The sequence below is a fragment of the Grammomys surdaster genome, unplaced genomic scaffold, assembly GCF_004785775.1.
Source record: "Grammomys surdaster isolate TR1022 unplaced genomic scaffold, NIH_TR_1.0 130, whole genome shotgun sequence".
In the NCBI taxonomy this organism is placed as follows: domain Eukaryota; kingdom Metazoa; phylum Chordata; class Mammalia; order Rodentia; family Muridae; genus Grammomys; species Grammomys surdaster.
Genome location: NW_021604588.1, coordinates 7,101,913 through 7,110,098, shown reverse-complemented (window position 1 = coordinate 7,110,098; position 8,186 = coordinate 7,101,913). Strand labels below are relative to the sequence as shown.

Here is an 8,186-nt window from a genome sequence, read left to right as displayed (position 1 = left end):
AGCTGGCAAAACGTGTAAATAGTGGCTTCTACTCCACAGCCCACAGGACCCTGTGCTAGGATGAGGTGTCTAAGAACACTAAGAACACATGTAACCAGATCAACCAAGAGCAGAAATGAAAATACTGCAGTAACAGCAGCCATGACCATTTCTTGTTGGGTTATTCTCAGTAAGACATGCTTCCTTGAGTGACGTATCTGCTCTGTAGTTCCCCCTATTCACTAGTTCATTGGGAGAGAGCAGAGTCTGCCTGTGTTTGCAGGTCTATAGTGTTCATCTCCTCTACATCATTCCCTTTAGTTTCTAGTGCTTTCCTCTTAACCAAAGTGATTGTGGTTGCCATGGGTCTTCATTTAAACAGGGTTAAGTATTTTGCAAAGAAACTTATCTTAGAGGTTGGGACCCAGAGGTACTCAGGATGGTGCCTGTGTGGATTATTGTAGGTGCAGATGCGGTGTGACTTTTGTGTTGGTAACTGGCTCTCTCCCAAGTTTCAACTGAGTTTCAACAGATTTGGTTTGGGGTGGCATTTGTTACTTGTTGCTGGCTCACTGTTTCTGTGGGGGAAGTGTCATGTTAAAGTCTGCAGGGGTAGCAGACTGTGCCCCTCTTTGACATTATTACTCATTTCTTGAGTGGAGAATGTCATCTGGTGTCACTTCCCCCATTTTTCGATGTATTAGAGCTGGCTACGTCTTTGCTGTTGGCCAAGCAGAAAGTAGAGACTTCACAGACTCCAAGATGGGGTTGGAAGGGTAGTGGGGTGTTGGGTTACCTATTCTCTTTCTTTTCAGTATTTCTTTTGTGATGTGAGACCCTCAACCTGCCTGATGCTTCAAACAGCAAGGCCGACTCATTTTTGTCCCAGCTTCATGGCAAGAGACCTCTTTATTTGAAATGTTTGAAAGTCTTACAGAACCTTTGGGCCCCAGAAGAGTGCATCAACATAAAGACTTGTTGGTTTCAGTTTCTGCCTGTTACCCCGTGACACTAAAGCACAGGGTAAAACGTCTCAGATTTGTTTTTATGGGTCCCAGGGTCTCCTTGTCTTTCTTCCAGCACTTTCATACTTGAGACAATTTTCCATCTGCATTTTATTTGATCTTCTATGTTAGCTCGGTGTTTTAGTTAGAATTGGGAGAGACTTTGAATGAGCTATCCATTTTGTTTTTGAGAATGGTGCCTCAGCACAGACTCAGGTTCCCTATTGCCCATGACATCAGGGAGCAAATGGTCTTGTGACCTGTAACTGTGAGGTTACAGTTAACTGGAACAAGGATGTTTTCAGTTTTCGTTAAAAATTCTCTTCTGCTAGTCACTCAAACCACCTATGCACTACTGAGTACTGCACATGCCAGGACTACGCACTGCAGTCTAAGTCCTCTCACATACAACGGCAAACACCAGCTTCCCTTTCGTTGTGTGTCATGCCTTGGGCCTAGCGTGCTAAAGAACTCATTTTGGGATGGGCTGTCTAGGATAAAGACTTAATCCATGATTTGAAAAAAAATCTAAAGAGAGGTTCTGCTTTGTCTCTTTGTATTCTACTCACAGGGCATCATGGCTACACTGTGACCCATTGCATTCACCATCCTTATGTTGAGAACAGATCTTAAAGTCAGAGTGGCTGTCAGACTCAGTCACACCTGGTGCCTAGTGAGGGGAGGGTCATGTCACCTGGTGTCCTGTCCTCCTTCAGTCTTTCAAGCCTTCAAATTCAACTGTTTCTTCTCAGTGAAGCTTATGACAATGGCATTATCTAAAATTGAACACAGCATCCTCCATACTCACAACACCCCAGGCCCTTTTTCTCCACAGACTTACTTGTATAGATTTACTGCTTATGCATCTATTTGTTTTGTTTTTCTCCCTCATCCCTTTGGATTATAAAGACTACAAAGGCAAGCACTTTAAAAAAATTTAATAGTTGCATCCCAAATGTCAATAAATGATCTGGCACAGAATAAATGCTTGCCAATGAATGTCATTGGTGAACAAATATGATGTTCATCACACTACTGATTTTATAATTAAGGACAACACACTCTGGTGTTCTGAAATAGCTTATGGTGACAGTTATGGGGTTTTCAGTCTAAGCCCAGATCTTGACGAGTTGTCTTCGCCACTGTCATCACCTAATTCTGCTGGGGGTTTTCAAGGGATGTTTCCCCTGTACTTACAAAAAAATTCCCATTCTCTTTGAGAAGCGGGATGGATACCTGGTGAGCTCTTAGATGGCAGAGCTGGGTTCATTCAACATGGAGACCTCTGTTTTCCTGATGATATGCAGATTCAGAGAAGCCTAGACAGGTGCCACCTCTACTTTTCTCTTGCCCAGTGTGTCGCCATCTCTAGTGCTGCTTATAGCTCCATGTACCACAGTGGTGGAGAGGTCTTGATTGCTTTTACCTCTTTGTTTTATCATTCATGCTATGTGTGTGTAAATTCCCAAAGCAGTTCGTGTCTTTGCTTTTGGAATCTTAGTGATAAACATAGATACTGTAGTCTGTGGAAAGCATGCCATTGTCCCAGTTACAAGATCTTCACAGATGTCAAGCCTAACAGTCTCTAGGCTACAGTCAAGAATTAATTTTCCTAAGAGTTTACAAATTCCCTGAGGGAATTCAATGGACAAGAGAGATTGCAGCTGAGAAACAGGAGTCCCCATAGTTGGGGTACCTGGCAGGGCTCCCCTGTGGGCCAGGCTCTGAGTAGCTAGCCAATGAGATTGAATGAATACCTGCTTTGTGTTCTCTATTTCCTCTTAGTATCATCTCCCTGCCGCTTTTAGGAGTCAGACAAAGAGAGAGTCGTTGGTCTAAAGGAAACTCCTTAGCTAGTCTAAGCTGAAGGGATGGAGGAAACCATACAAATATCACTCAGAACAAAATTAGAATAAGCTAGTGATAGTAAGAGTTGTATCTGGCTCAACAATGTAATCCACACTCAAGTTAAAAGGCTCAGAGCTGGGCACAGTGACTCACGTCTGTAATCCTAGCTGAAGCAGGAGGCTCATAAGATGTTTGAGGACAGTTTGGACTGCATAATGAATTCCAGGTCAGCCTAGGCTGAAAGTGATATCCTGTCTCAAAAAACAAAACAATATAACAAAAGAGGCCAGCTCAGTTGAGTCAATAGTCTTAGGTAAACCATCTCTGAACTAATCTCTGACATCCCAGTGCTTCAAGTCAGTCTGCTTAGTTAGATTCTGGATTCCAGCCTGGGAGTAATGGTCTACCTGCACATGTTGTCATGGGAGCATAGTGGGGAAGATGGCAACATTCCGACATCTTCAGCATTCATTAAGTACTGTCCTTCCTCATTGCTGGGTCAGCTTGCAGAACCCGTAGTTGTACTTTGAGATCCAGAGAGCTTTTGTGCTATCCTTTTCAAGAGAACAAATTACATGTCTGGGTGGGGCATGAATTGTGGGGAAAACAAGGAGTTCAGAGATTCCAAACTTTCTCTGAAGCTGTTCACTCAGCCCTTATTTCAGATATGCCCTTCACCCTTAATTCCAGAGACAGTGGCACCTACAGGGTCTCTAGGCAATGATCCTGAGAATGTTGAAGATTCTGTAGTGTTGAGTTAATTCTTCCTCAGGTGTGTCTACTGTCCAAGTGAGATTCAGTTCTCTTAGATATGTAGGAGTTGTCTATCTTGTTCAGGCTTCTGCATTAAGTGGCTTTTTTATTTTTTCTCTTCTATTCTATCATTCTGAGGATTTGTTATTGAAGGCATCTTTCACTGCACATATGGTTTTAAGGAGTGAAAGAGATGAACATATGAAATTTGTCACCTCATCCTAGACCTTCTAAGGAAGTCAGATCTTTTTTCTCTAGAACATTCATGATATTTTTCCAGGAGATTCATCTGTTAATTGGGGGAGGGGAATGGACCATGATAGAATGGCTGGTCTTGGTAGAAGCGCTGGCTAGAAATAGCCCGGAGACCCAACAGGTGGCCATTGCCTGTGAGAGACGGGCATCGATTCCACCATGCTCTCAGAATCTAGGCTCCCGTCACGTGGCATGATCTCCATTTGATCTGCACCTTGCAGTCATGTTTGGCTACAGAGGGCATTACTACAGGCTTCAGCCTTGATAGGTTTCCATATTCATGAGTTACCTAAAGGCTAGGGGGCATAGCTAAATTAAGTTATTCCTTTTCCCAACCCCTCCTCTTTCCCCCTTCCTATTTAAGTCAGGCCCGCCCTGGCTTAGACTGAGGAGTGCACCTAGACCATCTATCACACGCCATGAACACTAAAACTCTTGGAACCCACGGACTTTCTTGAGTTATTGGGACCTGCTGTTATGGAACCCCCACCCCGACCCCCATTTCCACTGAGCAGTTCCAAGATCGACATTTTCAACCTGTTTTAAATGAGTTATATCTGATCATTTAATCTGTCACTTTAAATAATGCTGTGTCTCTCTAGAAAATAAAACTAGATTAATGATCTCTGACCCACTTCTTTCTGCTTCTATGTTTCTACTTTATATAATATACGTACATCTTGATAAGCAGGTTTGAGTGAAGGACTTTGGGCCCATGTTTTCTAGAGTCATATGATGTTTGTGTTTTCCTGGCTGCTGTTTGCCTTGCTGGCAAAGCAAGTTTAAGGTAGCTGGTACCTTGATCTGAATTGCTCAGAATCTATTAGTATGGCTTTCGCTGGCCATAATCTCTGGGGTCTCCACCATTTTCTCCAGTGAATCCACTTGTCTACAGGTCTAGGCAGTCTCTGACAATGCTGTTGCTAATGTGAAATCAGTGGGTGGCCTGTTGGATTTTTATTCCTCTCTGATACTCCAAGGGAAGGGAAGGGTGCTTTAGAAGGAGAATTGGAGATATTCTCTCTACACTGAGTGTCCTAATTATATGAGCCACACACTGCATGGATATGAGTATTCTGCAGATACTTAGTAGGGAGGAGGCAACAGGCAGGCTGTGTTGTGCTCCATGTTACGCTCTATGTACCTCCTCTACTGTGGACAGAAGCCCGGAATGCAGGCAACCGGAACCCACACAATAATTATTGCTCTTCTGCTGCCCTAATATTTTCTCCTTTATAAAAATGAGAGATTGGATATTTCCAGGATCATATCTACTGATGCTCTTGAAGCAAAAAGCTCAACCGGCTATTTGTCCTTACGGGCCCAGACTCTGCATCTCCATTTCTGAGAATGAGAACCTCGAAGAGGATATAATAGAGTTTGGAAAGACTGTCTTTCCAAACAATACAATATTTTTAATATATCTGTTTGTATTTCAGAGGTTAGATATTAGATAATTTTCTCTTTGCATTTTTTTAGATAAAATATCATCATCTTCTCTGCCCCCATGAAAATATGGATACATGTGTCTGATGTATTCAAAAGGAAGGCGTAAGTAAAAAGATATCCAAGTGCTATTTGACTCAGCCCTGATGGAATAACATGGATATAGTTTGAAAAGAATTAAAAAGCTGTATCCCATTAACTACTTGGCACTTCAGCAATGTATTGGAGTAGGGATTCTAGCTATAAAAGCTGAGACAATCACAGGGGTCAGAGTGGAAGTTAACTATCTGAGTATTAGCCCTGTGAAAGAGGATCATTATTTAGCAACCTCTATCTATATAATGAACTTTAGATATTTTCACCCCTCATCCTCCTCTCCTATCTCCCTTTCTAATGAGACCTTTCTTCTCGGCAAACACTTCACATCTGATTTTCATATGTGGCCACTGGATTTAATTAGGGATTCGTGCCCCTGCATGGATGGGAGGTTGTTTACTGGAGCATGGGCAACATATCAGTGTTACTCTACCAAGGGAATGGCATTCCCACCTCCAGCAGCTATTAACTTCCAAGATAAACATCTCTGCAGTGAGTCAGAAGTACCATGGCTTTGTCATGCTCAGAAGACATTCAGAATAGTTAACTAATTATATACATACATACATGCATATATACGCATCTAGATACATAGGTATGTATGTACATACGTATGTATACCTGTTTGATATTTTAGTAAAACATTTAAAAGAATTGAAAGTATCAAAATATTAAGACACACTAATGTGTCTTGTGGAATTTTGGGTGATTTCATCTCTCTCCCTCCACAAGAAATCCATACATTTTCTTTAATTACATTTATTATTTTTCAGAAAGAAAAGAAAACAACAAAACAATCAAAGGAGAAAAGCAAAATAGTAAAGGAATTAAAGTGTTGATTTTTTCAAAATATTATTTGTCAGACAGTGTGTCAAACAGCCAAGGTTACCTGTGTTATACTAGTGGACTCAGATGTGAGAGGTTTGATTGCTGGTGTATTTGGAGTCTTGCAGCAACCGATCAGCACATTCTAATTCTGTTGTCGGACTGACTCTTCATTCCTGTTTGGCCATTGTGTTTGAGCTTGCATTTGTGTAAAATTGTTATTTTGTCATAACTCAGATTAAAACAAGACATCGTATCTCTCTCACAACAGAATGATTGTTGCGGAAGATTAAGTTGAGATCGAAGCTTTGCTTCTCTCTGCATTTAGTCAACACACTGTACTTAAGACGATGCTACAATGGGTTTCAGTGAGAACATCAGATGTTCCGAAGGTCGGGGGATTGTTATAAGGGGTAAGGGTTCATAGAGATTAAAGGAAAATGAGGGACATTATAGAAGTAAAGACATCAGAATGCATCAAACTCATGCATGAAATCAACAAAGAACAAACCTAATAAAAATAGAAAGCTATAAGATTTGGTATGTGCTTTCAGATGTGTAATCACTTAGAGGGGCCTACAGTATCCAAGAGGGTAAAATACAAAATTTGAAAACCTAAGCATGGCTAAAAACTAAGCTTCTTTGTTCTCACTGCAAAATAAAGGGCATCTTAAAATCTCAGCCTCAGAATTCGGTAATTCAACACAGTAGCCAGCTTCTAGGGCAGTGGTTTTCAACACGTGTGTCACAACCCTGTGTGTGTCTCAGGTGTTGAATAATCCCTTCACAGGGGTCATCCAAGACCATTGGAAAACACAGATATTTACATTACAGTTCATAACAGTAGCAAAATTACAGTTGTAAAATAGCAATGAAAATAATTTTATGGCTGGGGTCACCACAACATGAGGAACTATAGGGTCCCATAGGAATGTGGAGAACCACTCCACCTCTGCTAGTTGGAACTTGGATCTAGGTAATTTTGCTCGGAACTAGTTTTTGAGGCTTCTGCCCAACTGCCATGGAGGAGCCATCAGAGAAAGTCGACACAGTTGAGGACCCAGAAACTCCTCAGACGAAAGATGAAGAGGACACATCCTATGATTCAGAAGTCCTAGAACCAGAAACACTGGCAAAGGTCATAAAAAAGATAACCCTGAAGCCCAGTGCCAAGGGGCCAGCAGGCTCTGTCACCTGATTGAGAGCAAACCTGTGGAGAACAAAAGTGAAAGAATTCTGAGGGAAGTTCAGAGCACCTTTCCCAAGAGAAGGGTCTGCACGTTGTTGTCAGTGTTGCAAGATCCTATAGCAAGAATGAAGAGATTTGCTCGGATTGAGCAGAGACTAAAAGGCTTGAAGGCAACGAGTATAAAGGGAAGAGCGAGCCATCCAGGCGTCTCCGAAATTTCTGTCATTATCAAGGATGGGATCCTTCTGAGAATGCTAAAATAGGGAAGAACTAGGACAGCTTAAATTGTACACTGTCCTTCCTGTTAATAATGCCACACAGCAGATGCGAAAGCTGTTTCTTGTTTGTTTTTTAAGATTAAACATTTCCTGGTGCTGGTGGAAAAAAAAAAATGGAATGTGGAGAACCATTGTACTAGGAGAAATTGCTACTTATGAGGGTGGCCACATGGTGGCGCAGTGACACCTCGAAAAAGTGGCTCTCAGCTAATTCAGAGCAAAAGATTAGACCCCTAAAGTAAGGTCTTCACTAACTCCAAGGGACCCCAGAGAGAGGTGGAATGGTCCTTTGTGTTTCTGGCTTACAGGAACAGATTCATATGGTTGTTTTACTATTTCTGTTGAAAATACTATTGGTCTTCTTCCAGAGGCATGCATGAAACTTTTTCTTCTGGTTTTCTGTGTGAAAGAGGCACCCCTGTTTTTGTATCTTTGTAGATACCTGGTTCTTATTTGGTTAGGAATTGGATTTCGTTAAGAATCCACTAATTTACTGTGTGCTTCTGCACTCCT

At 41.7% G+C, this 8,186-nt stretch overlaps 1 pseudogene; it reads left to right on the top strand.

The window, feature by feature from the left end:
- Positions 1-7,227: 7,227 nt before the first annotated feature.
- LOC114612945 lies at positions 7,228-7,669 on the top strand (annotated as a pseudogene).
- Positions 7,670-8,186: the final 517 nt, after the last annotated feature.